The sequence below is a fragment of the Octodon degus genome, unplaced genomic scaffold (genome assembly GCF_000260255.1).
Source record: "Octodon degus isolate 3935 unplaced genomic scaffold, OctDeg1.0 scaffold00016, whole genome shotgun sequence".
NCBI lineage: Eukaryota > Metazoa > Chordata > Mammalia > Rodentia > Octodontidae > Octodon > Octodon degus.
Genome location: NW_004524592.1, coordinates 7,932,474 through 7,959,935, shown reverse-complemented (window position 1 = coordinate 7,959,935; position 27,462 = coordinate 7,932,474). Strand labels below are relative to the sequence as shown.

Genomic DNA, 27,462 nt, shown 5'->3' with positions numbered 1-27,462 from the left:
CTGCGCGCAGCAAAAGGAAAGAACTGGGTCTCAACACTCAGAACTTTGAAAAAATTTAGTTAGGTGAATGAGACAAATCAGCAAAAATTGCAATGGATAAGAAGTAGGCCCAGAATGGTGAGAGTTCTACCAGTTATAGCCATTCTGTCTCTACCTTTCAATAAAGGTGGACTTATTACCATTACAGTAATCACTAATGCTGAAGGATACAAGCAAGACATTTATAGAAGGCATCTATTAACATTGCCTGCCCAGGTTCCTTTTTGTTCTCCTGTTATCAGTTCACTTTTCCCTGAGGGAGGCTGTGAAGGAAGATACAGGTAACACTGGTAATTATCTCAATTCTAACTTGTGTAGTAAAAATCGTGTTATTTATGTCTTGAAATTAAAAGTAATCTCCTGAGAAAAATGAAAACATTTTACTTTTTCCTTTCACAATAGGAAGATTAAAACATGCTTGATTTGAGGACTACACAATTTTGTTTCTCTCGAATTTTGTTTATTAAAATAATTTTTACGGGGCCTGGGAAAATAGTGCAGTAGAATAAGCACTTGCTTAGCAAGCACAGGGTCCTGAGTTCAATACCTGGTACCACAAAATAATAATAATAATAATCTTATTAGTATTTGCTGGTAGTACATAATGGTTACATACATGGTACAGAGTTGGTATAAAAAACTTAATTATTTTTAAGTTCCCTAACCTTTATCCTTCTCTTTTCCCTACATCTCTTTTGGTCCTTTTTCTCATTTTGATTTGTGATTTACTTATGTTTTATAATTCTTACATATGAATTATTTAAACTGTGTGTCTGACTTAATATTACAGTTCAAAGGTGGAAGTGCTTTTTCACAAATGACTCAAATATATGTATAGAATAGTCATTCTTTGTTGTGCATAAATACCACGTTTCTTTTATCCATTCATGTTTTGATGAACATAGTGGCCACTTCCAAAATTTAGCTATTATGCATTGTGCTGATATAAACATGAATATGCAGGTATCACTATATTATGATGTTTTAAACCCTTTCAGAGAGATACCTAAGAAGGGAATAACTGGGTTGAATGGAATTTCTAGTCTTAGGTTTTTAGCTTTCTCCCCTACTGATTTCCATAGTGGTTGTTCTAGTTTATATGCCCACCAAAACTGCAAAAGAATTTTTTTTTACCCACAAGCTCACCAACATTTTTTTATATGTATTTGATTGTTTTATGACAGTCATTCTCTTTGGGGTAAGATGAAATCTCAATGTTGTTTAATTCATATTTCCCTAATGATCATAGATGTTAAACATTTTTCATGTCTTTACTGTTTATTTGTACTTCTGAGAAGTGTGGATTCAGTAGTCAATTTTTGGGTTTTTATTGAGGGGATCTAAGATTTTTGAGTTCTTTTTAAAGTCCAGATGTTAGTCCTCTGTCTGAAGTGTAGCTGTTATTTTTTTTTCCTATTCTGTAGTTTGTCTGTTCACTCAATTGTTTTTCATGTTTTTTCTGTTTTGAGTTCTGAAATTTCATGTAATACAGTTTGCTAACTCATTATTTCATGTGTGATTTGGGTTCTGTTCAGAAAGTCTTCGTCTATGCCTACAATGTCAAGATTTTTCCCTATTATCATATAGTGGATTAAATATTTCTGTTTTAGCAGTTAGATCTTAGTTCCATTTTAATTTTAGTTATATTCATTTGGAAAGATGTGGCTCTAAGTTCAGTCTTGTGCACGTGTATAGATGGTTTTCCTAGCAGTGTTTGCTAAAGAGGCAAGTATGTTTCAAGTGTAATTTTGTACTCCTTTGTAAACAGATTGTTGAGTGTGTTTAAAGTTGTTTCTGTGTCGTCTGTTCTGTTGCATTGATCCACATGACTGTTTGGGCACCAGGTCCATTCTGTTTATGTCACTTTAGCTTTATAAAGTAACTTAGAATCGTACCTCTGATGATGTCTCCTCCTTTGTTCTTATTGGCCAAGATTGTTTTTGTCTGTCTGGATCCCTTCTGGCTCCATCTGAAACTTCATATTGTTTTATCTGGTTCTATGAGAAATCTTATCAGTATTTTGATTGAGATTGTATTAAATTGATGTGTAATTTTTATTTTATTTTATTTTTTGTATTTTAGGGAAGGGCCTATTGGACATTCAGGGTCTCACTACTAGATCGGACTCATACTGATCGGCCTGTTTACAGTCTCCCAAGAGCTGGGATTATAGGCATGTGCCACCACGTCCAGTCTCAATTGCCATCTCAGTGCTTGCAGATGTGTAATTTTTAAAAGTATGACCTTTTTGACAGTATTGGTTCTGCCTATTCAGGAACAAAGGATATCCAGGGAATATTGTTTTCATTTTTCTGATGTTTTCTTTAATCTCTTTTTCCAGAGTACTGTAGTTTTATTTGAGAGATTTTTACTTCTTTGGTTAATTTCATTTATTTTATTTTTTCTTGTTGCAATTACGAATAGTCCTGTTTCCTAATTTCTTTCTGTACGGGTTCATTAGTGGCGTACAGTAATACTGTTGAGTTTTGTGTATTGATTTTGTGTCCTGCTACTCAGCTGAATTTGGTTATTGATTAAGTCATGGTGAGAATTTTTAGATTTTCAATGTAAAAGATCATGTCATCTGAAAATAATGATTTGACTTCTTCCTTTCCTATATATATAATATATATATTTATTCCTCTTGCCTGATTTCTTCAGCTAATATTTTCAGTACTATACTGAGCAAGAGTACTAATGTTAGTATATTAGTGTCTTGTTGCTGAGTTTAGAGAACGTTTTCCATTTTTCCTATTAAAATACAATGTTAGTCATTGGTTTGTGATAAATGGTTTTTCTTTCAGATTGAGATAGGGTTCATCCTTATCTATGTCCTTCAGGGATTATACATGAATTCATGTTGAATATGGTCAAAAGCTTTTTCTGCATGTATTGAGACACCCATTGTAATATTGGCCTTGCTTGTGCTTATGTGGAATATTATATGTTGATATGCATATGTGGAACCACCCTTGCATCCTTGTGAAGAAGCCTACTTGGTCATGATGTATGATCTTTCTGATGATCATTATATCATGTCTACCTTTATTTTTAAGATTTTGCATCCATATTCATTAAACAGACTGGCCTGTCTTTTTTTGTTAGGTCCTTGTCTGAGTTTGGAATCAGGGTAATGCCAATTTGCAGGAATGAGTTTGGAAGTACTTATTGTCTTTCAGTTTCATTGATACAATCATGAGTTTGGAAGTACTTATTCCCTTTCAGTTTCATTGATACACTTAAGGCAAATTGGCATTACCTTCTTTCTGAAGGTCTGTAGCTTTTCTTAGTTGGTAACATTTTTTATTTTTCTACATGAATTTTGTTGTCTGTTATTGGATTGTTCAGAAATTTTGTGTTTCCTTGCTTCAGTTTTGGTTATTCAGATGTGTTTAGAAATTTCTCTTTTTCTTCAGTATTTTTCAAATTTGTTGGAGTAAAAGTTTTGCAGTAGTTACTAATGATCTTCTGGATTTTGGGGGTGTCCATTAGGATTTCACCTTGTCATTCTAAGTGCAGCTAGATAATTTTTCTTCCATTATTTGAAAAGTTTGACCAACAACTTTCCCATCTTATTTATTTTCTAGTTCTGGTATGTTTTACTGCATTATCATTTAATTTAATGAACTATCTTAGTTTTTCCTTGATTTCTCCCATGACCATTGGGGTTCATGAATGTGTTATTTATGTCCAGATATTTGTAAAATTTGTGTGGTTTTTGCTATAATATTTTGTAGTTTTCATGCGCTATTATTTGATAGTGTATGTGGAATGATTTTTATTATTTTGCATTATTTAAGTCGTCTTTATAAAGTAGGTTGTGTTTTATTTTCCAGGTGCTCCTTAAAATTGCATATTTTGTTGTAGTTGGACAGAACACTCTGAGCATATCTATTACATTCGTTTGTTCAAAGTTGTGCTTCATTTCTGACATTTCTTTTCAAGATTTTTGTGTAGTTGACCTATTTGTGAAAGTGAGGTATTCAGGACATCTACTATGGTTCTGTTGCTGTTTGATCTTTTTAACTGGCAGTCTTTGTTCTATGAAGTTAGGTGCACTGAAACTCAATGCATATATATTTATAATTGTTATATCATTGTTCACCTGCTCCCATAACTTGTGTGTAGTGACTTTCTTTGTCTCTTCTAATTGTTTTTTGCTTGAAGCTCACTTTGTGTAAGAACGAAATTTCCATCTCCTTGTTTTGAGGGTCCTGGTACACAGAACATTGTTTTCAATCCCTTGGGTTCTTTTGTTTGTTTGTCTGTTTGGTTTTTCTTTGTTGTTTAAAATACAAAAATTTATTTTCATTTTCTTATGTATGTAGTACAGGTTCTACAGTCTCACTACACAGATCGGACTCATAATAATTATCCTCTTTTCAGTCCTCCATGTGCTGGTATTACAGGTGCAAGCCATCATGCCGTCTCAATCACCATCTCAGCACACTCCAGGGGTGAAGGCAGCATGGCATGCTGGGGATCGAACCCCAGCCACTGCATTCTGCTAAAGCAGGTGCTTTAGTGAACTGAGCTACCTGGTCACCCAAAAATTTATTTTCATTTGAAATGAAAAGTGCAACTGAAAGAGCTCAGGGTTTGGGGCACCAGGGAAGATGGTGAGACTTCAAGGAGCCCATTGTAGGAAGCTATGTCTCTCACCCCTTCACTCCAAGGTCTATAATCCAGTGACTTCAGAAGTGAAAGGAAACACATGCCAGGATGGTGCTTTTCCTCAAGTGTGTCATTCTTTATGTATAGAACACTACATCCATCAGGTGGCATGTGACCTACCCTGACAGAACCTTGCAAGTCATACAGCACACCAGCCTGCATCATGCATCTGGATACACTGAGACTCAAATAGGGAAAAGTACACACTCTAGGGATCAAATCAGTTCAAAGAAGTAAGGTCAAAATTAGAAACTCAAGAAAGGATCACAACCACAGGCCTGAATGTGCACAGTGAATTGTTAGACAAGTTAGGCAAGTGAGTGATCTGGAAAGAAATGACTGCACTTTTCTGGTTACAGCCATGGCTCAGCAGTCGCTGACCTCAGTGAGGAGAGTATAGAAGGGCCAAAACCTGGCTGATGGCCAAGAGCCTAAGGGCTGGGCAGGCCTCTTGCTTAAGTGTGAAGTTTCTCTAAGGTCCCTGTTTCTCTGAGAGGGTTGGGGAAAAGAAACCAGCATTACTGGAGTCAACCTTGTCCTATCACCATCTGCCCTTTTTCCTACTCCAACTTCAAAAGGGCCCAGAGATTATTCAGCGAGATGAGGAAGGGCAAAGTTGTTTCTTGTTTGTAAACAGTACACTCTGCTCCAGCAGTAGGGAGGTTTAGAATTGCTTTTCTTGAGAAATTATGACCAGCTCTTTGCTCCCCAAATCCCACCAGGCTGTCAGGTGAAGAACCATTTTGCTTACAATGACATCCTGCAGAATGGCAAAGATGGGGTAAACTCCAGGCTCATGATACAAGTTGGGCTGAAAGTAAATGGCCAGAGATGAAATGATGATGAAGTTAATGATGAAGAGGTACTGTTTACAATTGTAGGAGTTGTGATCCTGTTGGCTTACTGTGTGCATCTTGGTCAGCTGCCAGAGAATGCAAGGGAGGAACATCTGACAGAAGGATGCAATGCTGAACACAGGAGAAGCATTTTCAGCGATGTTGAAGTCCTCAGAGAGGTAGACAAAGATGAGCATAAGAGTTATTACTGAGTATTTCTTGAAGTGCCTGTTTGGTGTTTCTTAGAAAGTTGGTTTCCTTTAGGGTTTGAACCAACTCACTGTAAGTGCCTCTAACCTTTATAAAGTCTGTTTTTAAAAAATCTACTGTAATCCTACTGTGGGGAGGTTTTTTGTTTTTGTTTTTTACTTTTGTTGACAGGTTTTAAGACTGTTTTTTGCATTATACTACTGGGATTTTAACTATGAAATGTCCTTAGTAGTTTGGCATAGAATAAGCCTCACTTACCAGTATTTCGAGATTTTATCACTACACTTGGAAAGTTTTTGTACTATAATTTCTGTGAACAGACTTTGTTGTCTCTTATGTACTCTCCTCTATTATCCCTCAAAATTCAAGTAACCACCTGTGTACTTGAATTCAAGTCAGTATATTTGTAGTATACTGACTTGAAAGTATACTACAAATATACTTTGTAGTATCTTCTTCAAATTGTGTAATAACAGTGGGGAAAATCTTGATTTTTAATTTTATTTGTTTATTTATTTTTGCTGTATGGGCGATTGAACTCAGGAACTTGTGCTTTTAGATATAGTCCCTCTACTTCTCAAACTCTTCAATAAAATTGAAAAGAAAACAATCCTCCCAAAATCATTCAAGGAGACAGATATTATATTGATACCAAAACCAGAGAAATACACTACTAAAAAAGAGAGCTACAGGCCAATCTTTATCATGAAGATAGATAAAAAATCCTCAATAAAATCCTATCAAATAGAATACAGCAAATCATCAGGAAGTTTATACAACATGACCAGGTAGGATTCATCCTAGGGATGCAAGGATGGTTCAACATATGCAAATCAATAAATGTAATACATTATATCAATAGAGTGAAAACTAAAAACCACATGCTCATCTCAATTGATGCAGAAAAGGCTTTTGACAAATCCAACACTCAATCATGTTCAAAGTCCTAGAGAAAATTGAAACAGAAGGCTTCTACCACAACCTAATGAGTCAACTATGACAACCTAATGGCTAACATATTTCTAAATTGGGAAAACTGAAATATTTTACTCTCAGATCTGGTACAAGACAAGGATGTCCTCTATCACCACTCCTGTTCAATACAGTTCTGGAATCATTAGCTAGAGCCATTAGACAAGAGAGAGAAATAAAAGGACTAAAAATAGGTAAAGAAGAAGTTAAACTACCATTATTTGCAGATGGCATGATACTTTCCTTAGAAGACCCAAAAAACTCCATCAAGAAGCAAATAGAATTGGTACAGAAATTCAGCAGCATAGCAGGATACAAAGTTAATACCCAAAAGCCAATAGCATTACTCTACCAAGACAACAAACACACTGAGAGGGAAATTAGAGAATTAATATCTTTTACAATAGCACCATGGAAAATGAAATACTTAGGAATTAATCTCTCTGAAGGACTGAAAGATCTATTCAATGAAAATTACAGTACTCTGAAAAAAAGAGATTGTAGAGGATTTCAGAAAATAGAAAGATATTCCCTGCTCCTAGATAAGAAGAGCCAACATTGAGAAGATGGCCATACTCCCAAAATTGTTATACCAGTTTAATCAATCCCAATCAAAATACCAACAACATACCTCCCAGAAGTAGAGAAATCATCCCTAAAATTTATTTGGAACCAGAAAAGATCTAAAATAGCAAAGGCAATCCTGGGCAACAAAGACAAGGCACGTGGCATTGCAATTACTGACTTGAAAGTATACTACAAAGCCACTGTGATAAAATTGGTATGGTATTGGCAACAAAATAGATCTGAGGATCAATGGAATAGATTAGAAGATGCAAAAGCAACTACAAACACACTCAGCCATATTATCTTCGACAAAGGGGCCAAATATGCCCACTGGAAGAAAGATAGCTTCTTTAAGAAATGGTGCTGAAAAAACTGGTTCTCCAACATGCCAAAAACTAAAGCTTGACATGGGTTTATAACCATGAACTAAACTAAAATTAAATGGATTAAAGATCTAAACATTAAAACAGAAACACTAAATCTCCTTGAAGAGAAAGTAGGAGAAAATCTTCAAGACATAGGGGTAGGAAACAGTTCACTGACAAAAATCAAACTGCCCTGATAGCACTTGAAAGAATTAGCAACTGCAACTTCTTGTTACTGAGAAGATTTTGCACATCAAAAGAAATTTACAACAAAGTGAAAAGACAACCCACAAATTTAGTAAAATATCTTAACTAGCAAGCACTCAGACAAAGGTCTTCTCTCTTGAATTTATAAAGAACTAAAAAGCGTTAGGGACCCAAAACTTAAAAACCAAATCCAGAATTTGGCATCTGAGATGAACACATACTTCTCAAAGGAAGAAATTCTAGAAGCTAATAAATACATGAAAAAATGTACACATCATTTGCCATCCATTAAATGCAAATTAAAATAGCACCGAGATACCATATCACTCCAGAAAGAATGGCTATCATAAAGAAATCAACCAACAACAAATGTTGGACAGGTTGCAAGGGGAAAGGAACCCTTCTCCACTGCTGGTGGGAATGTAGAGTGGTGCAACCATTATGTGGAGACTCCTTAAAAAACTAGGACTGGAAATCCCATTCAAACCAGCTATTCACCTAATGGAAATTTTCACAGAACTGAAAACATTATATCATAGTGATATATGTGCACCTATGTTTATAGTAGCACAATTTATGATAGCCAAATCTTGGAAGAAACGAAGATGCCTGTCACCTGAGGAATGGATGAAAGATTTTTGGTGTTTTTATACAATGGCATATTACTCAGTTATAAGAAATAATAAACTTGAAGCCTTCATATATAATGGATGCAACTTGAGGATATACCCATAAGTGAAATAAACCAGACCCTCATGTGCAAATATCATATTATCTTCCTAGTGTAAGAACTCAAAAGAAGAAAGAAAAATAGAACACAATTAAATGGAAAGTGAGAACTTAAGGATGAAACAACAAAGAGAGGGCAAGGAGAAAACCTAGGAAACACGGCAGGGGCAAAAACATACATTTATATACACATGACAGTTAAGGCAATGATCTTGAGAATCTTCATCAGGTTTTTGAAACTAACAGTTAATTGGTAGGATTCTCACACTGACTAACTACACATGCTGATACCTGTGAACTAAGAACTGTACTGAAGATAAGCAATGTGTAATACCACGGTCATGCTTGGAATGTTTGTCATTCTGGTCTCCAAATACATACTGTTTTTCATGTCATACCAATTACTGCTATACTGTCTCTCTAGTAAATGTTCATTTTAAAAAAGTAATAAATGAAAATAAGAGACAAGAAAAAAGTCATACGATTCTCATGCTACAATGATGTATATGGTTAGATTTCTAAATTTCAGTGTAAAAACTTGTAATTGTTTATTTTTATTTTTTATACTATTTTTTATTTTTTTCACATTCTACAGGATTTATACTTTAGCATATCAATGATTGTTGGAAAATACCTGTTCTGTGTTATATCTAAGACATTTGATATTCAGACAGAAAGTGATGTTAAGCTCAACTGCCTATGTTATAGGGTAATAGTATCATTAAGCTTTTCTTCTGGAAGGTTAACAACTTAAGCTTGCAGACCACAAAGTTAAAGAAAAAGAAGAACTACAAGGATATCCAATATTTTGGCCCTAGCCGTTATAGGTCTGTGAGGACTCAGGACATAAGAGAATCTGTACTGTAACATCCTGTAGCTCAGTGGTGTCCCAAATTTTCTGTTCAATGAGATTATGGGGCCACAGAGGAAAGTGATCAATAACGTAAAGTGTGCCTAATCAGAGTCTCCTGGAGAGAAAACATTCTCTTATGCTTTCATAGAAAGCAAATTGGTCAAGCAATGGCCATGACTCATTCACATGGCTGACAGTGACAAAGGATCTACAAACTGCAGTACAGGTTTTTAGAGTAAATCCTGAGGGGATTTGACTGACTTGTCAGATACAAAAGTTACATTTTTTGTTATATAGGTCTTTATTTTGGTCCTAACCATCCAGCAGAATGGTATAAAAACAAGGTATAAAAAGGAAAGTCATATTAATATGCTAAGCTGCAAAAGGCTTAAGTCTACAACTTCTGACTTTGCCAGTTCTGTGAATAACACACTAGTATTATGGGGTATTGACTATATTGGGTTATTTTGCTGAATTCATGCACCTACAATATATGATTGGCAATGAAACACCCATCTTTGACAAAACTAAACAAAAACAGGAGATACAAATGAAGGACCATTTTGTAGTGAAAAAATATATATGTATGCGTATACAAAGTAGGATATATATACAGCTATTTTCTCTTAGTTGAATGAGAAGAAAGATTTATAATAACATTGTTTAGACAAGATACCATTTCTGCATGTTGTATTCTGAATACTACAAACAGGACAATATGCAATGTATTATTGTAACTGTCCTACTAACCTGTTTTGAAACTGTCTCTTTGCTATTACTTTCTCAAGAAAACTAATAAAAAATAAATAAACACATGTGCAATTGCAAGTTTTTGTAAAAAACATATACAGCTTTATCTACCATGTACACCTCAATGATTATTTGTATCTAATTTACCTAAATATGCCAGAGATTACAGCTTATACATCTGCCTAAGTTTATTCTACTGCTTTTGGAAGTTGAGAAAGACATGAACATGTATAAGTTTCTAAATATACTTGCTGAGAAAAAGTATTGTATTTGATTTATGGATGTGTTTTGTATGGTTTAGCATGGGAAAAATTCACATATTTGATTAATGCATAAGTGAATAATCCACATCTTATAAGACGTTCCATTGCAGCACAGCCTGGACATATTTATCTCTTTTCTACTCTTACTGTCACACTGTCTTTCTGCTTCCTTGCTGCACCCTGCTATGGGTTACTTTTTTTCTTCCATGTCATCTGGCCTTGGAGCCAGTTGCCTATGTAACTCACTACAATGACAAACCAAAACAAAACTTTTCTCCCTTAAAGAAAAAAGAGGACACATTGATACAATGGTATAATGATACAGATGCTTACACCACATCTAAAGTATTGAAATATAATTATTACAAATTTGCAGAGTAGACAATAAAATAGCAAGTTAGCAATTATAGAATCTTTCTAGGGACAAAATAGTATTTTTAATTAGATAGAACTGAAAATTGAAAGGAAACATGGGAAAGCCATAGTTTTCCTACAAATTTCCTAGCAATTTAACTGCAAGCTGTTTGCCATTTATTATTAAGACATTCCTCTTATACTGGATATGGTTGTGCCTGTAAGCCTAGTGCTTAGGAAGCTGAAAACAGGAGGACTACTAGGAGTCCAATCTGTATAATGAGACCCTGCAGACCCTGTACTAAATACATTTAAAAAAAGACATTCCTAGGGCTGGGCAAATAGCTCAGCAGGTGAAAGCACCTGAAAGCAGGTGCAGGGGCTGGGGTTGCAATCCTCTGGCCTGCCATGCCAGCCTCACCCGCTGGTCTGCACTAAGAGGGCAATTGAGACTGGGTGTGGTGGCATGCACCTGTAATCTCAGCTATTAGAAGGCTGTAAACAGGTGGATCACTACTAGTCTGATCTAGTAGTGAGACCCTGAACACCCTGTAGACCCTTCCCTAAAATACAAAAAAATTAAAAATGAAATAAAATTAAAAAGACATTCCTCTTAAGTGAGACATTTGATATTTGTAGAATATAGGTGCCCAAGGTGAATGTAACATTTACTAGCTTTCATTTTTTTCTCTTTCCTTATTATTTCTGAAAAATTTTTAAAGCACAGGGTGGAATTTAATCTTTATTTACAGGACATTGAAAAATAGGAAATTCCACATAGAAATAAGAAACCCTTTTAGAGGATAAGCATCATACAGTATATACAGTTTGGAACTGCTCAAATATAGTCTTGTTGTAAAGTGTGCTGCAATGACAAACCACATATTTTTTTTAAAAAAAGGAGTTCTTAGTAGAGAAAGACAAACTTATATGGACCATAGTACACAACAGAAACTGGTGCATCCTTCGGCTGTGTACCTAGAAGTTAAGTGTATGGGGAGCCCCATCCTACACTTAGAAGATATAGGCTTCAGCGGTAGTGTCTGGCACAACATTTTGATCTTCTTCCTCCACTGAGAAATACTTCTCAATCAAGTTTAATGAGGCCTTGAACACAGACTCATTTTCATGGTTCTGCAGAGCTTCAGTCTTTTCCAAGCCTCCACATTCTTCAATCATTATACTAAGCTTCTCTGTTTCATCTAGTTTCTCAGAAGCCTGAAAGATATTTGTAATAGCATCCAGAATAACAAGAATAACTTTCATATCTTTCACAGTTAAGAGGTTTGTCAGTAGTCTATTATACTACAATGAACAATGAATACAATTTGTTCCACTGTCCTCCCGCTTGTATAGTTGATCATGACCCACACAGCTTCCTTATGTGTCATAAAGTCTACCTTAGAGAGAACACTGATGAGGGATGGGACTAATCCATGATTCACAACTTGCTGGATCTGGTCCTGCTAGTCAGCTGTGATGTTTGACATTGTCCATATAGCTTCCTACTGAATTTTTGTCTTGGGGTGAATGAGCCGGCTGGGAAAGACAGCAAGCATTCCTGCTTCTCTCACAATCTGAGTCTGTTCATCTGTTCTAGTGATGATATTCCCTATGGGTCTCAGTATGGGAGTCATAATGAGCAGTTCACCTGATCCCAGAAGCTTCACCAGATGGGACACAACTCCCATTTTTATGACCATTTCTATACATTCATTTGAACCATCAATGCAGTAGGAAATAGCCCAGCAGATATCCACTAATACTTCAAGATCACTGTGATGCAGGAGACCTATCAAACTAGGGAGAACTTGCTCAACAGCATCCAGTGGGGGCACAGGATTCTGGTTGAGGCAAAAGTTGGAAAGGGCCCATGTAAGGTTGCATAAGTAACCACATGCTAAAGATGACATAACAGGGACTGCAAGAAGAGCCAAGAGTGGGTCAATTGCACTGTATTTGATAAGCAAGTCTCAGAAAACTGAACCATTCTACAATCTGAGGTACAGGGTCTCAGGATAAATCCTGAGGGGATTTCATTGACCTTATCAGACCCAAAAGCTACAACTCTTCTTGCATAGGTCCTGCTTTACCTTGGTCTTAACTATCCAGCAGAAAAGTATTAAAACGAAGTATAAGAAGTAAAGCCATGCTGTTATGTTGAGCTGTAGGGGACACAGGTCAACAATTTCTGACATTGCCAGTCAAGCGGAAGACCCAATACTGTTTTGGACTATGGGACTCTTCTATAATATTTTGCTGAGTTAACACACCTATAGTATTCAAATAACAGAATTTAACAAAAAAAGGGGATACAGATGAATGTCCATTTTGTATTGTGCATTCAAAATGGTTAGGATAGATATATAGTTCCATTCTCTTAATGAATAGAGGGATTTGTTCTAATAATGTTTGTAAATAGGATATCATGTCAGCATCTGGTACAACAATTAACCACTAGGAAGAATGTATGCAATGTGTTAATTATTGAATCTGTCGTACCAATTTGGTTTGAAACTGTCTCATTGCTATTTGTTTCTCAATAAAATTATGGGAAAAAAGATAAAAATAATAATAATAAAGATTTACCTTCTCTTATGTAAAAAAAGAAAAAGAAAATGGAACCATCACCTGCAATGTTTCCCAGTGCCAGACAGCTTACTCACTGACATGAGAATGGGGAGATGCCAAGAGGGAAATAAGAGCCAGATGGCCATTCTGTCCACCATGGTCTTTGTCTGTTCTGACGACACAGAAGCAATGTTAGTGAGTACCCAAGCAGACTCAAACTAGATGGGAATACAGTCAGTTCTGCCCAGGAAGGACAAACTTTGGAATCAAACCAGCCTGGATTACGTGGTCTACAGGAGGTTATTTTTCCCGAGAAAGCAGTTCCTAGCAGCTTGAGTAGCTTGCAGCTGGCTTCCCAGATTGTTGCCGCTTATGCCTTTGATAATGTCGTCTGCAGTCCAATTAGTTCACAGTGCCCTGGCTGTTGCGGTTTTCCTGCAGTGGTGAAGTAGTGTCATCAGGAAACGAGCTTACATTTCTCCTTTTCAGCATCTGGTCATCCTTTTTAGCTTTCCTCAGCTCTATGTTAACTTTATTCGCCGCTGCCTCATGTCTGTACTGTCTTTTCCCTTGTTCTTGGATCTATTCAGTCAGGCAGTTGGTGAATTACCATTAGCATTCTCATTGGTGGACACAGTTAGGGGACAAAGAGCAACCTGCAAAGTGAGAGCAGGCAGTACCTCCGGGCCTCGCCGGCCTCAGACCTGGTGCTCTCCAAACGTCCACCGCGGTGGGGCCCAGAAATGGTATGCCTCTATTTCTGAAATCTGAGCTTCTTATTTCAGAGAGTAAAGAGTGTCCTGTCTTTAAACAGCCTCTGCTTATCTCACTTTTCAGTTAGCAAGCTCATATTTCTGAAGTTTTCTAAAGGTGATAGAGAATACCCGCTAAACTGTTAGTCATCCTTGCCCTCAAGTTGCTTAAAATTAAAGACAGGTTTGCAATGACAAGTTTAAAATTTCCCCAAAGTTGTCCAGGTTTATAGATATTTTAACAGAACTTTGGACTTCTTCATGTTTCAGTATTTCTACTTTCTTTTTCACTATATTTAATGTTCCTAACCACATTCATCAATCTAACTTTCAGTGAATTGTCATATCAATTAAATCTCAATGGCCTGGCTCAATTCAGTTAGCAGAATAATTCAAATATTAATTTATGTATGCTGTGTTTTTCTCCTTCAAATTAAAATGAAGCAGGAGCCAAGACGTAGTTTTGTAATACACAGTGGTAGAGTAGGCTCTATTTCTCTTTCTATTGTGACAATAGGAACATAAGTACACACCAATCGATTCTAGAAATGTCAGCAGTACTCAGGTGGGTAAATGAATTATGCCTTTGACAATGTCATCTGCAGTCCAATTGACAGTGCCCTGGCTGTTGTGGTTTTCCTGCAGTGGTGAAGTAGCGTCATCAGGAAATGAGCGTCATCGGGAAATTACATCAGAACAGGGAAATCTGTTATTGCAATATATAGTAACAAACAGAAGGCAAAGAAGAGTCCTATAGTAGACTTCTACTAGGAGAGATTTTTGCATTTGTTTCTTCCCTGCCTACATAGTTATGTAGACCAGTTAGTCATTTGTTGAATTTTGAACTTCACAATTAAGTATATATCGTCAGCATTTCAAGGACCACACAGCTTGATTATTTTATTTTGTATCTCAAGCTCAGAAAATTAATTGTTGAAAGAACTTTATTGTCATATCTTAGACTCTTTTGCCAAATTAAAGGTCATTAATGTTTTTTATTTTTTTATTTTTTTTAAGAATAGACCCGCAATTTATTTCATTTATTTTTTTATTTATTTGTGTGTGTGTGTGTGTGTGTGTGTGTGTGTGTGTGGCCAGCTCAGCCCACCAGGGGGCGGGGCTGGCTGGCATGTGGTGCTGGGGGATTGAACCGCGGTCCCTGTGCTTTGCTAAGCTTGTTCCAAGTAGGTGCTTTAGACCACTGAGCCATCTCACCAGCCCCGGTCATTAATGTTTAAACTTAACGGTTGGTCTGAGTTTCATGATGTTAGCTCTTAAACTTAAGTCTTGACACATGTTGGATTACTTTCCATATGCAATATTCAGTAGGGCCCATTTTCCTTGTTTTTAACAAGTCCCACCACCATTTATGACAAAACTTTTTTCACTCTAGCACCATTTTTTTTTGTACAGGAATTCAAACTCAGGACTTGAGCTTGCCAGGCATGTGCTCTGCCACTCAGTATATCCCTGGCTTGGCACCATTTTTTAAATCAATTGAACATAGAGGCATGGGATTATTTCTGAACTTGCAATTATCACCTTCACCCTTATGCTTATCTTGGGCAAGGACTATAGTTTTGTTTGCTTTGTCATTTTGTTTTGTTTGACTCAAGGTTTTCTTATTTAGCTTAGGCTAGTCTTGAATCTGCAGAGATCCTCCTGCCACAGACTCCTGAATTCTGGAATTACAGGCATGTGCCATGATAGCCAGCCTTATTTAGATTATTGCAACTTTGTAGTAAGATTTGAAATGGAGGCAAGTGAGTCTCCCATATTAGTTCTTTGGTCAAGATCATTTTAAGATATTTGAAGTCCCTTGAAATTTCACTGACATTTAAGATCAACATTTTCATTGTGAAAAAAAAAATCAATGCATGGAAGTAAGACTTTCAAACATGTAAGAGCTCTGTTTTATTCTTTCCTACTATAATCTAATACGTGTTCCTCCTGTTTCTCACAAAACTTTATACTTTTAAACTGAGATCTCTGATACTTAGTTGGTGAGTTTTAATTGTAGATGCAAAAACATTTCAATGCACTGTTTCCTATCCATATTGTGTGCTACATCTCTTTGGAATGCGAATTTCAGGAACATTTCAGACAATATCTGCTTTGGAATCAGCAGCACTGGATAGATTTTGAATAGTTTCCTTTAGTGTCTTAGTAAATGTGGAACATATTCTTTCTCCTAATGAATAAACTTTTGAGTTGAGATATGGAATTAACCTGCTTAGTCAGTTTTTTTTGTGCCTGGGACACAGTATCCTGGAATTCACAACTTTAAGAAGGAGAAGTTAATTTTTGTTCAGTCTCAGGGGATTCAGTGCATAATCTACTGGTTTCCAGGTAGAAACATCATGGCAGAATGGTGTGAAGGAGCAAAGATTTTTAGTGATGCTAACTAGAAAGCAGAACAGGACAGCAGTTCTAGAGAGGAAGGAGCCAGAGTTCTGTTTATAGTCCAGGTTACACCCCCATGACCCACTGAGGTACACCTAGAATGAGCTTTAATTCTTGGTTTGATACAAGTTTTATAATTAAGAATTTTTCAACACTAACAAGTCAGAAATGTGACATAGGTGAGGTACACCTAGAATTGCTAGCCCCCTAGCAATTTTTAAAACAATCAAATTGACCCAATTAAAGTTGATCATCACATAATTTTATACACGGGCAATTCTTGGGGGAATTTTAATCTTGTTTTTATTTGAATGACCACTTGATTTATCTAAAGACACGATCATACTTACTTCTAATATATTTAACTTGCAATGCTCTTTGAAAATACCAGAAAGCGCACTGAATATTTTATAAATTGTCAGTTTATCATTTCAATTTATTTTTTTTACTATATTTAGTAATTGAAGCTTAAAGAACTTATAAAAATAAAAAGCATAACTTTCTTAATTCCAGCTACTAGGAACTATACAACATACTGTTTGAAGTATTTTTTTGAATTTTATTTTAATTGTTCAATCTAGTGCCTAAACTCAATAAAACACTGAAAGAAAGCCAAACAGTATCCTGCCTCTTTTCTCTTTTTCATAATTAGGTTAGTAATTTTTGCTACCTGTTGCTCCCAATAACTTTCCTTCTGAAGAGAATTATGACTCTTTGAAAGTCTTCAGATCTGCAGTTCAGGACAGTGAGCAAATGTGTAGCAAAATCCAGTCAGGTTTCCTCTATGTCACATTTCTGACTTGTTAATGTTGAAAAATTCTTAATTATAAAACTTGTATCAAACCAAGAAAACTCTCAATTCTTATACAGCTGTCTTCTAGCCTAGTAATTTCAGAATATGGGTGGAGAAGAAAGCTCATTTTGAATGTTAAGCAAGGCTAAAAAGAAGAGAGAAGGAAAAAAAATATTGGTTTCAGAAGATTAAGAAAGCTTTGAAAGACTATGGGCTTCATAACAAAAAGCTGATATGGAATGTTAGGTAGTGTGTCTGCTAAATTTTGCAAATTTCTCCTTACATGCATTGATTTTTATAAGAAAGAATTTTCTAATACTAGTGGTTACTGTTACTTTAAAACAATGTGTTATAAGGGGCCGGGGAGATGGGTCAGTGGAATAAAGCGCTTCCCTGGCAAGCACAAGGACCTGAGTTCAATCCCTGGTTCTGAAAAAAAAATTGTCAAAAACAATGTGTTATTTAAAATCACATACCAAGAAAAAATCAACATGATAATTATAGTACCATTTTTAAATTGGTAAATGATCTTCTAGGAAAGGCAGAAGCTATGACATATAAAAACCTAACCAAATAAGAAAATGCTCCACAGAAATATAAAGACAAGGAAACTTTACAATCGATAACATATGTACTGTTAAGCCTGGAATACAGAATAAGCAATGTGACTTTCACCAATTAACAAAGCAGGGAGTCCTCTCGTGAAGTTTTGTATACATCCAGGGCAAAGTTTGACCAATACCATTTTCACAGAGTGTCAGCAATCTAATGGCCCTTCAATCACTAAGCTTCAGGACCAGCACATATTCAGTTTTTGAACAATAGGTCTTACATCTCTATGCAATCCTTTTTTTTTTTTTTTTTTTTACAAAAAACCTGCATTATGTCATTAGAATTCAGAAAATGAGTTCCAATGGCATAGTGTATCAAACACCAAAGCTTTGATGCTGAAAAGTGAAGGATCTTCTGACCTTTCCTTATTCCTCTTGCTCTCAGCTCAGGCACAGGATTCTTTCAAAATTCTCTTATGTACCTGACTAGATTTATCAAAAGAGGAACACAGTTTCCTTTAGAGTTGGCGGCAGTCAGACTTTTCATTACACAACAACAAAATACCTGACAGGTATAAACTAATGAGAAATACTATTTTGGATCATAGGTTTAGAGATCTCAGTCCATGTTTGTTTGCTCTATTGCTTTTTGGTCTGTGTAAAGGCAGATCGTCATTGTAACAGGAGCTTGTGACAAAGGAAGCTTCTCACTTCATGCCAGCCATGAAGTTAAAAGAAAAAAAGGAAGGCACCCACATGTTGATGTCACCCTCAAGAGCAGGTCTCTAAGAACTTAAGTTCCTTCCACTATCACCTATTTCTTAAAGGTTACACTGATACTCAACAACACCAAGCAGAGGAACTAAGCTCTAAGTATAGTCCAGATTCAAGCTATAGCAATGTATCTTTGACAGTTTATTACAGCAAAACTTTAGAAAATAAAAAGCAAGTTTCTCTGTGCCCCTGAAATACAATTCACAAAGCAAACAATCCAGGAGAAAAATACAAACAAAAGAAAAATAAAATTGAATTAGATTTGATTTAAAAATATTAAATAATGTGCATTGACAAAGTAAAATGTAATTAAATAATTAATGCATTAAATGTATTTAAATAATCATTAAATAAGTAATTATTTAATAGTATGCATGGTCAAAGTAAAATGTCTAATATTTCATGTTAATACAAATAAAATTTCTAATCAGTCATGCTCTACAAAAGCAAAAATTCTAATTGCTTATAAAAGAACTTGTTCCTAGAGAAATGTCTTACTCAAGTATCCAATTAATTTTACATCCTAACATAATAAAAATATATTCAAAAATAAGAAGAGAAATTAGGGGAAGGCTAGAATTTTCTTGAATCACCTCCATTTACAGCAGTTTTGAAGCACAGAAGGAGTTTGGGCACAGGGTGCAACATACATGGACCTGGATGGGTGCTGCATGTCTAATGTGTGTCTGGCATGCTGTCCAGCAAAGATGCTCAAGGCAGTCTTGGTGTAAATGTCAGCGTATTCCCAGAATGATAAAAACACCTTTCTTGTGTGAAATTAAAGGAAAGTCTGACTTTTTTGCTTATACAATACGAAAGCGTTATGCTGATCAGTTTAATCCACCAAGCAGACTAATGGCTTTCTGTCATGCAGAGTAGAATTGACAGACTGGTTGTTATGTTGTGGGGAAGCTTGTTGGCTGAGTGAGCCTTCTCCATTGGTTTCTGCTCACAGATAGACTTACTGGGATAAGTCTATTCTTAACTAATAAAGAGCTTATTAGTCAGTTTGAAAAGGTGTCCACATTGATATGAAAGGCCACATTATTCCTTTTGTGCAGGTTTCTTTAAGGAAGAGTGGTTGATTGTTAGATACATTTTAGTGTATGTTTTAATTGTATTTGATGGATATATCTACTGCATTATTTCTTACAGCTGCTGTAACAAATTGCCACTGTTTCTGTAGCTTAAAAAAATACAAATTACAATCTTGCAGTTTTGAAGTTCAGAAGTCTGAAATAGAGCTCAATGAGCTGGAATCTGGCTAGGATATCATCTCTTTTGTAAGCTGTGGGGAAGCATCTTTTTCTTAGACTTCTCCAGATTTTAGAAGCTGCCTGAATTTATTGCTTGTGCTTCCCTGCCGATTTCAATCTCATCTACAACTATATCACACCATCATCTGGTTCTTTCATTACATCTCTACTTCTAACTCTCTTGAATCTATCTCTCACTTACAAACATACTTTTGACTGCAGTTTTGGTGGAAATGCCAGTGTGTTCCCAGAATGATAAAAACACCTTCCTCTGTGTGAAATTAAAGGAAAAGACTAACTTTTTTTGCTTATACACTATGAAAGCGTTATGCTGATCAGTTTCAACTACATAACTCCATAACCCAGGATACTTTCCACATCTCAAAGTGGCACAGGATCGATTCCCCATATCATTTAAACAATGCCACAAATTCTGTTTTTCCAAGTTTAACTATTCACACATTCTGAGGACCTGGACATTTTGGGAGATTATTATTTTGCTTATCACATATAATAAACATGCTTGTTGTCTAATTCTCTTCTGTGTTTTTTCCACCTTTTACTTACTTCATTAATAATCTGGAATATTTTCTCTCTAATAGTTTTCATAGCATGGATTTTTCTAACTGATTTTCATAGTTTAATTTACCATAACCTTTTGTTTCCTGTGTGACATTAGGTCTAGCTACACTGTCCAATACACTAACCACCAAATATAAATGACTTTCAAGTTTAAACATAAATGAATGAAAACATGAATATTAAAAAACTCAATTGCTCACTGACATCACCACATTTCAAGGGTGCGAGAATGTAGGTAATTTCTATATTGTAGCTCACAGGAATACATCTCTGTCACCTTAAAATTTCTAATACACCATGCTGATCTAGAAACTTAATCAGACTCATGTTATTTATTTATTCTATGACTATTTCATGATTAATGTAAATTTCAACCAGGTAGTATGTTATGTATGGTATAACTCATTTTTATTACAGTTTAAATAATTACTGGATTCTGATATAGTGATACTAATCCATTGATTATATGATCCATTATTTCTTTATCTTTTTTAGTTTATCACTGATATCTAGATCCCTTATTTCCTTTGTTGGTATGAAATAATGATTTTTTCCAAATTGTTTCTTTTCTTATTAAATACAAACCATTAAAGTCTGTTTTTCACTATGCGGGTCTCTTAAGAATTTCATAGAGTCAGGCCAGCCAGATAGCTCAGTGGATTAAAGCACCTACTTAGACAGACCCAGGGACCAGGGTTCGATCCTGTGCCACACAGGCCCTGCCCCACAGAACATGCTGAGACTGACTGAGACTGGAGGTGGTGGTGCATGCCTGTAATCCCAGTGCTTGGGAGACTGAAAGGTGGAGAATCACTACAAGTCCAATCAATCTGTATAGTGAGACCCTCTGTATGCCCTGTACTAAATACATAAAAATTTAAAAATAATAAACAAAGAATTTCATAGAGGGAAAGGCAATGCGTATGTTTGTATTCATCTTTACGTTTACTAATTTTCACCATCAAAATTTGTATTCCTTAGCTTCTGAAGGAAGGAGACCAACAAGTACCTTATTCAGTGTCTTTTGTAAGTTACAAACAAATGTGATATAATAAACTATTGCAATTATTATTGTCCTTTTTTTTTACTGAATTCTGCAATGGATGCATCATCGAGCTTTTATTTTCATAGTATTTTAAACAAGCTTCACCATGCTACTAGGTTTTAACTATAAGGTGTTCTTGCCCCAACTTGTGCTTTTCTGATGCACCTATTTTGGAGTCAGCTTTTAAATACAAGACCTTGATTCTAGGTTATTTTAGTAAATGTAGGTAGAAAATTCACTGTTTAAAGAATATATGAGTCAAAACTTCCAAATTTTGCCAATATGACAAAGAAGAATGACATTTCAGGGTACCTTGTGAATAAAATTCAGTGACCTTTTCGAAATTAAAGTGAGACCTATCCTTGATTTTATCAAAAAGAGTGCATCATTTATCTATCATTAAGATCTTCCATTTACAGAAAAACTACTTTATTAAAGTCTAATTTAAGGTCAGTTTGGCCTAATTTGTTCTTATCCTTTACTTTTTCATCACTTTTCTCTACTGAATAATTTGGTTTATTAAGAGCTTAAGAATTCTGGTTTATTTCTTTTAAAATCTTGTTTCCTATGCTAAAAGCAGGGCCAAAAATGACACAGCTATTTAATAATTTGAATTAAATGAACTAAAATGCTTGATTCTTCACAAAAAGTACAGGAAGTAGTCTCAAAGAGCAAGACAGACCAAATTTAAAGCACTAGGAAGGGCCAGATAGCTCAGTGGACTAACGGGACCGAGGTTCGATCCCAGAGTGCCATGCTAGCCTCACCTCTGGGGCTCACTTGGGAGGCTGTAAACAAGAGGATCACTATGAGTCTGAGCTGTGTAGTGAGACTCTGTAGACCCTGTACTAAATACATAAAAATAAATAAATCAATAAATAAATAAAGCACTAGGCATTGAATACAAGCACACAAGTTGTGCTGCAAATATGCCAATTCTGTGTGCTCCTAATATGATGTCAGCTATTCATCTGGGTTGTTCTTTAAGGATGATTACAAACTAATGAAAGCTGTCTTCCTCCATCCCTTTCTTAGCCACTAATAGAAGTAAGAAATTAATTCAAGCAAATGCAGTACCTGTGTGTCTAACTTTACTACAGATGATTAAGCAAGGTGTTGACTGTGAACAAATACATGTGGATTCTGGGTAATTTCTTCCAGTTTTCTTCACCTAAATTATGAAATCCTAATTTTCTATGCTTTGTCACATCCGTGCTACATCCTACTGTATCATCTGGTATTTCACCCTGTGAGAATCATTCTTAGCTTCTCCCTCAGAGAACAACTAGAAGGGCAGTTTTTTCACTGACACATCACCTACTAGGCAGCACTTGTACTTTTCTGCTCAAAATCAAATGAAATCAAGTCTGAATGTTGGTGCTGTACACCTGTAATTTAAGCACACTGAGAAACAGGAGAGAAACAAGTTTAAACCCGGCTTGGGCAAGTTAGTAAGATCCTATCTCAAAACCAAAAGTCTAGGTGAAGATATAGCTCAGTGTGAAGACTATGTGTCTAGTACTTCAAGATAAAAGAAAAAAAATCAATTTTAACACAATTTACACTATCTTATATGGTTGGAAATGATAGAAAAGTATTTAAATAATTTTGGGGTGTTTAAGAAAAACTAAGATCTCTAATCCAAGTACACATACAGAGTATAAAGACACTCCCATACTCATGTTGTGTGTATGCTACAAATATAGTAATGAGCGAGACAACTCAAAACAAAGAATATACAGCTTTTAGGACAAAAGGTTGCTTAATTTTAATATCAAAGAAGAAAGATAAACCAGAAAGGAGAATGAATTTGTCTGAAGAAGTAATACTTTTCTTATTTATATAGGTGGCATGTCTACAACATGGTGATTGGATCAGTTCTTATGCATCATAATAAAAGGCACATCACCTTTAGCCACTCTCAAAATTCCCCTACATGAACACATGTATCGCATCAAGCCTGCCACTTTCTAAATCAGTTCTGGGGGTCTTCTTTCATGAGGGCTCTTACTTTCATTGTAGTGGCTACATTGGTATTGTAAATTTATTTACTTTTCAAGACGATTTTGTTTTTTTAACATAGGGTCTACAGGATCTCACTATGTAGATTGAACTCATAGTGATCCACCTGCTTTCAGCCTCCCAAGAGCTGCAATTACAGGTGCACACCACCATGCCCAGTCTCAATGACAGTCTCAGCAGGCCCTGGGGGAAGGATTGGCACAGCACTCTGGGGATCAAACCCTGGCCGCTGCGCTCTGCCTAAGATGGCGCTTTAGTATGCTGAGATATCTGGCTGGCCTTCCTCAAGACCATTTTTATTTTGGGTAAGAGCTACAACTTGCACTGTGCTTAAATGAGTAAACAAAGCAGATGAGGGCACACAAATTGTTTTTAAGTTTATGTTTTTACATTGTGTGGCACTCAGCTCTAGCATTCACTATGTTTTGTTCACAACCAGTGTCTCAGTTACTTATCTCTCATTGGTGGGACAAAATACCCAACACCCAAAATTAGGGAAGGAAAAGTTTACTTAGCACATAGTTAGTGTAGATTTCAGTCCACACTCACCTGGTTCCACAGCAGAGCAGCACATGGCAGAGGGCAGCTGTTTACGGCATGAGCAAAGAGCAGAGAGCAAAGGCAGAAGCAGTGTGGCTGATACCAAGCTTGTCTCCCCTCCTTACACTGTAATACAGGTTACCTGCTCCATGATGTGTGCAGGACTCACACCCCTAATAATCAATCATAAACTCCAAAAGCCACCCTGTGACTGCATGAGACTTGAGGGGACAACTAGATACAAACTATAGCAACCAGTAAAAATATTAATGAAAGAAGACATCCAGAATTGCTCCAGAAAATTGCAAAACAAAACAAATAAAATAAGACAAATGTGTTTATAGTGATGGGGAGATTTCTGAGAGGGTGAATAACAATGTCACTCTTCAAATTTTTTTTCATATAATTTATTTATTTTAAAGACAGTACAAATTAGAATTAAAAGAGAAAAAATTACAAGTGATACAGAATTTCATCTAACAAAGTAATATGAATTTCACAGCATTTGTTGTGATACATAGTGCTGTCTTCCAACTAGTTATTCATATTACTAGATATATGCTCATTAAATTGGAAGAAAGAAAAAAGAGAAATGTATAAGAAGTGAGAAAGTATAAACAATTGAAAAAAGGAGATGAAACACTTAAAGCATTAACTGTTCCTTTCCATAGACCAACAGAAATGCACAGTACAGTTGTCTAAACCATCCTGCTTATATACATAGATAAATCTCTTTCCCCTGCTCCCTCTCTTGTCCTTCTTCTCAACTCAGTAACTCTTTCCTTTTGCTTTTTCTCATAATTTTATTGAGAAATAAATAACAATGAGACTGTTTTAAATCAAATTGGGAAGACAGTTCCAATATTTAACACATTGCATACTTCCTTCCTAGTGTTTATGTGTTGTACAAGATGTAGACATGATATCCTATTTACAAGCACTATTAGAACAAATCCCTGTATTACTTGAATTAAGAGAATTATGCAGCCAAACAGGAAAGAGATCAGTGATGTAGAGTGTGCCTAAGGAGAGTCACATGGAGAGAAAACATTCTCTCAGGCTTTTGCAGAGAGCACATTGGCCAAGCAATGGCCGTGACTCATCCACATGGCTGACACTGACAAAGGATCTACAATCTGAGGTACAGGATCTCAGGATAAATCCTGAGGGGATTTCACTGACCTTATCAGACCCAAAAGCTACAACTCTTATTGCATAGGTCCTGCTTTACCTTGGTCTTAACCACCCAGAAGAAAAGTATAAAAATGAAATATAAGAAATAAAGCCATGCTGTTATTTTGAGCTGTAGGGGACTCAGGTCAACAATCTCTGACATTGCCAGTGAAACAGAAGAGCCAATACTATTATGGACTACTGGACTATCTTGGAATATTTTGCTGAGTTTACACACCTATAATATTTAAATGATGGAACTAAAAAATGAGGATATAGATGAATGATCATTGTATCTGTGTATCCAAAATGGTTAGGATACATATATAGCCACATTTGCTCTTCGAATTTTTGAAGATGAATCCTATCAATTAATTCTTAACCACTTCTTCCATAGTTTCAATCACCAGATTTTTCTGAACGTACTTGTTAGTGGTGAGGAATATATGAAATTCTTGAATTTATTAATTGCTAATTGCTTATCCCTTAATATTAGTTACATATTGGGTTTTTTATTTTTGCATTAAATAACCTATAATGTTCAGGGAGAGAATAAAGCAATCATGACCAACAATTGTGGTCATTAGATATTGTAGCCTACTTGAAACCCACCCTGAGGCCCACAGTGGCAAGACGGCTGATGACATTCCCCACCAATGGTCATGCTTTGGCATGGACAGTAACTTCAGTCTAGGGCAGAAGTGGTGAACTTCTGGCATCTATGTTGCTATGTTATTTACTTTTTTATTTTTTATGATAGAAAATGTTAATATATGAATTGTTTTTCCTAAACTAAAACTTCAGTTTTCAGGTTTAATTGCAGTAGTGGCACTTTTTGATAAATAAGTGGGGTTTGGTTTGTAATGTGGGCATAAGATTTCTAGAAGCTTTACTATCACTGGTCTAAGAGGAACAAATGGGAGGGACAAAGCCTCAAAAAACAAAAGGAACATCACCTCAAAAAACAATAGGCCCTAAATGAAGCATGGAATAAATGACTGGCTATAGATTTTAGGAAAAAAAAATGTCTAATTCAACACTATAGGAATTGTTTTCTTTCACTCAATCTTTTAATCATTTTTAATTTTTGTATATTTTACGTTTCATCAACTTTCTTGAAGCATTGGAAGTTTTTCCTCCCTTGTTCCCCCCTTTTATTTTGTTTGCTCTTCTTCTTCTTCTTTTCCCCTTTCAAATTTTTAAAATTTATTTTCTTGTTTTTGATTTATTTTCCTCTTTTTGTTCATTCTTTCTTGGAACTGTTCTCTATCACATTCAATTTTGTTTTACTCCTCAATAGTACCTTCTACCTCATTTTTTCCTCCTCCTTATAGTTCATTGATTAAGTTTTCAAATTTTGTTTTATTCATTCTTGGCTTGCACCCCCCTACCTTTATCTGTATAACTACTGAGATTTATGAATCTCTAAATACCTGATTAAATTTGCACCATTGATGTTCAATACTTTTATAGTGTTAGTAATTGTATTACATTTAGTAGATATTACTGTAGGTTTTCTTATTATTTATACTATGATTATAGGTATGTTTTCTATAATAAAGTGTGGTACTGTCTTGGTCATTAGGATTTATCAATATTTGTTTTGTGCTACAGTCAATGCTGATTTCATTGCTGTAGTCATGGTGATATAGCTGATGCTATAAACTGGTTTCTTTACATTCCATTATTTGGGTTACCCAAGTCATTTACAACACTGTGGCTTATTCCTGGAAAAGCCGGGTACTGAGCTAAATAGACTACAAACTATCTGAATTAAAGAGAGGTGGTTGGATCCAGGGATAGAAGCAAAGACTAAATATTAACAAATCTCACAGGATACCACAGAAAAGTACATATTAACTAAACAGGATTCCATAAAAGAAACAGATTTCTACTGTTTTTAAATTTCATTGCCTGTCTTTAAATTACTCAAGGTTTTTAATTTTGTTCAGCTTTGTTAAGTCATATGTGTCTCTATCCAATTCTACTGGATTCTCCAAATTATTAGGACTAACTTTACTGTATTCCATAAGTTCTGGAATATTGTACTGGCATTATTATTTAGTTCTATAAATTTATTATTTATTTTTTATGAATTTGAATAATTTTGTGTCTTCCTTTGTCACTCATATCTAATTTCATTGTATTTGACCTGATAATCTGCATGGAATAAGTTCACTT

At 35.5% G+C, this 27,462-nt stretch overlaps 1 pseudogene; it reads right to left on the bottom strand.

Annotated features, from left to right (window-relative positions):
• Window positions 1-11,797: 11,797 nt before the first annotated feature.
• Window positions 11,798-27,462, bottom strand: part of LOC101580291 — a 93,913-nt pseudogene continuing 78,248 nt past the window's right edge.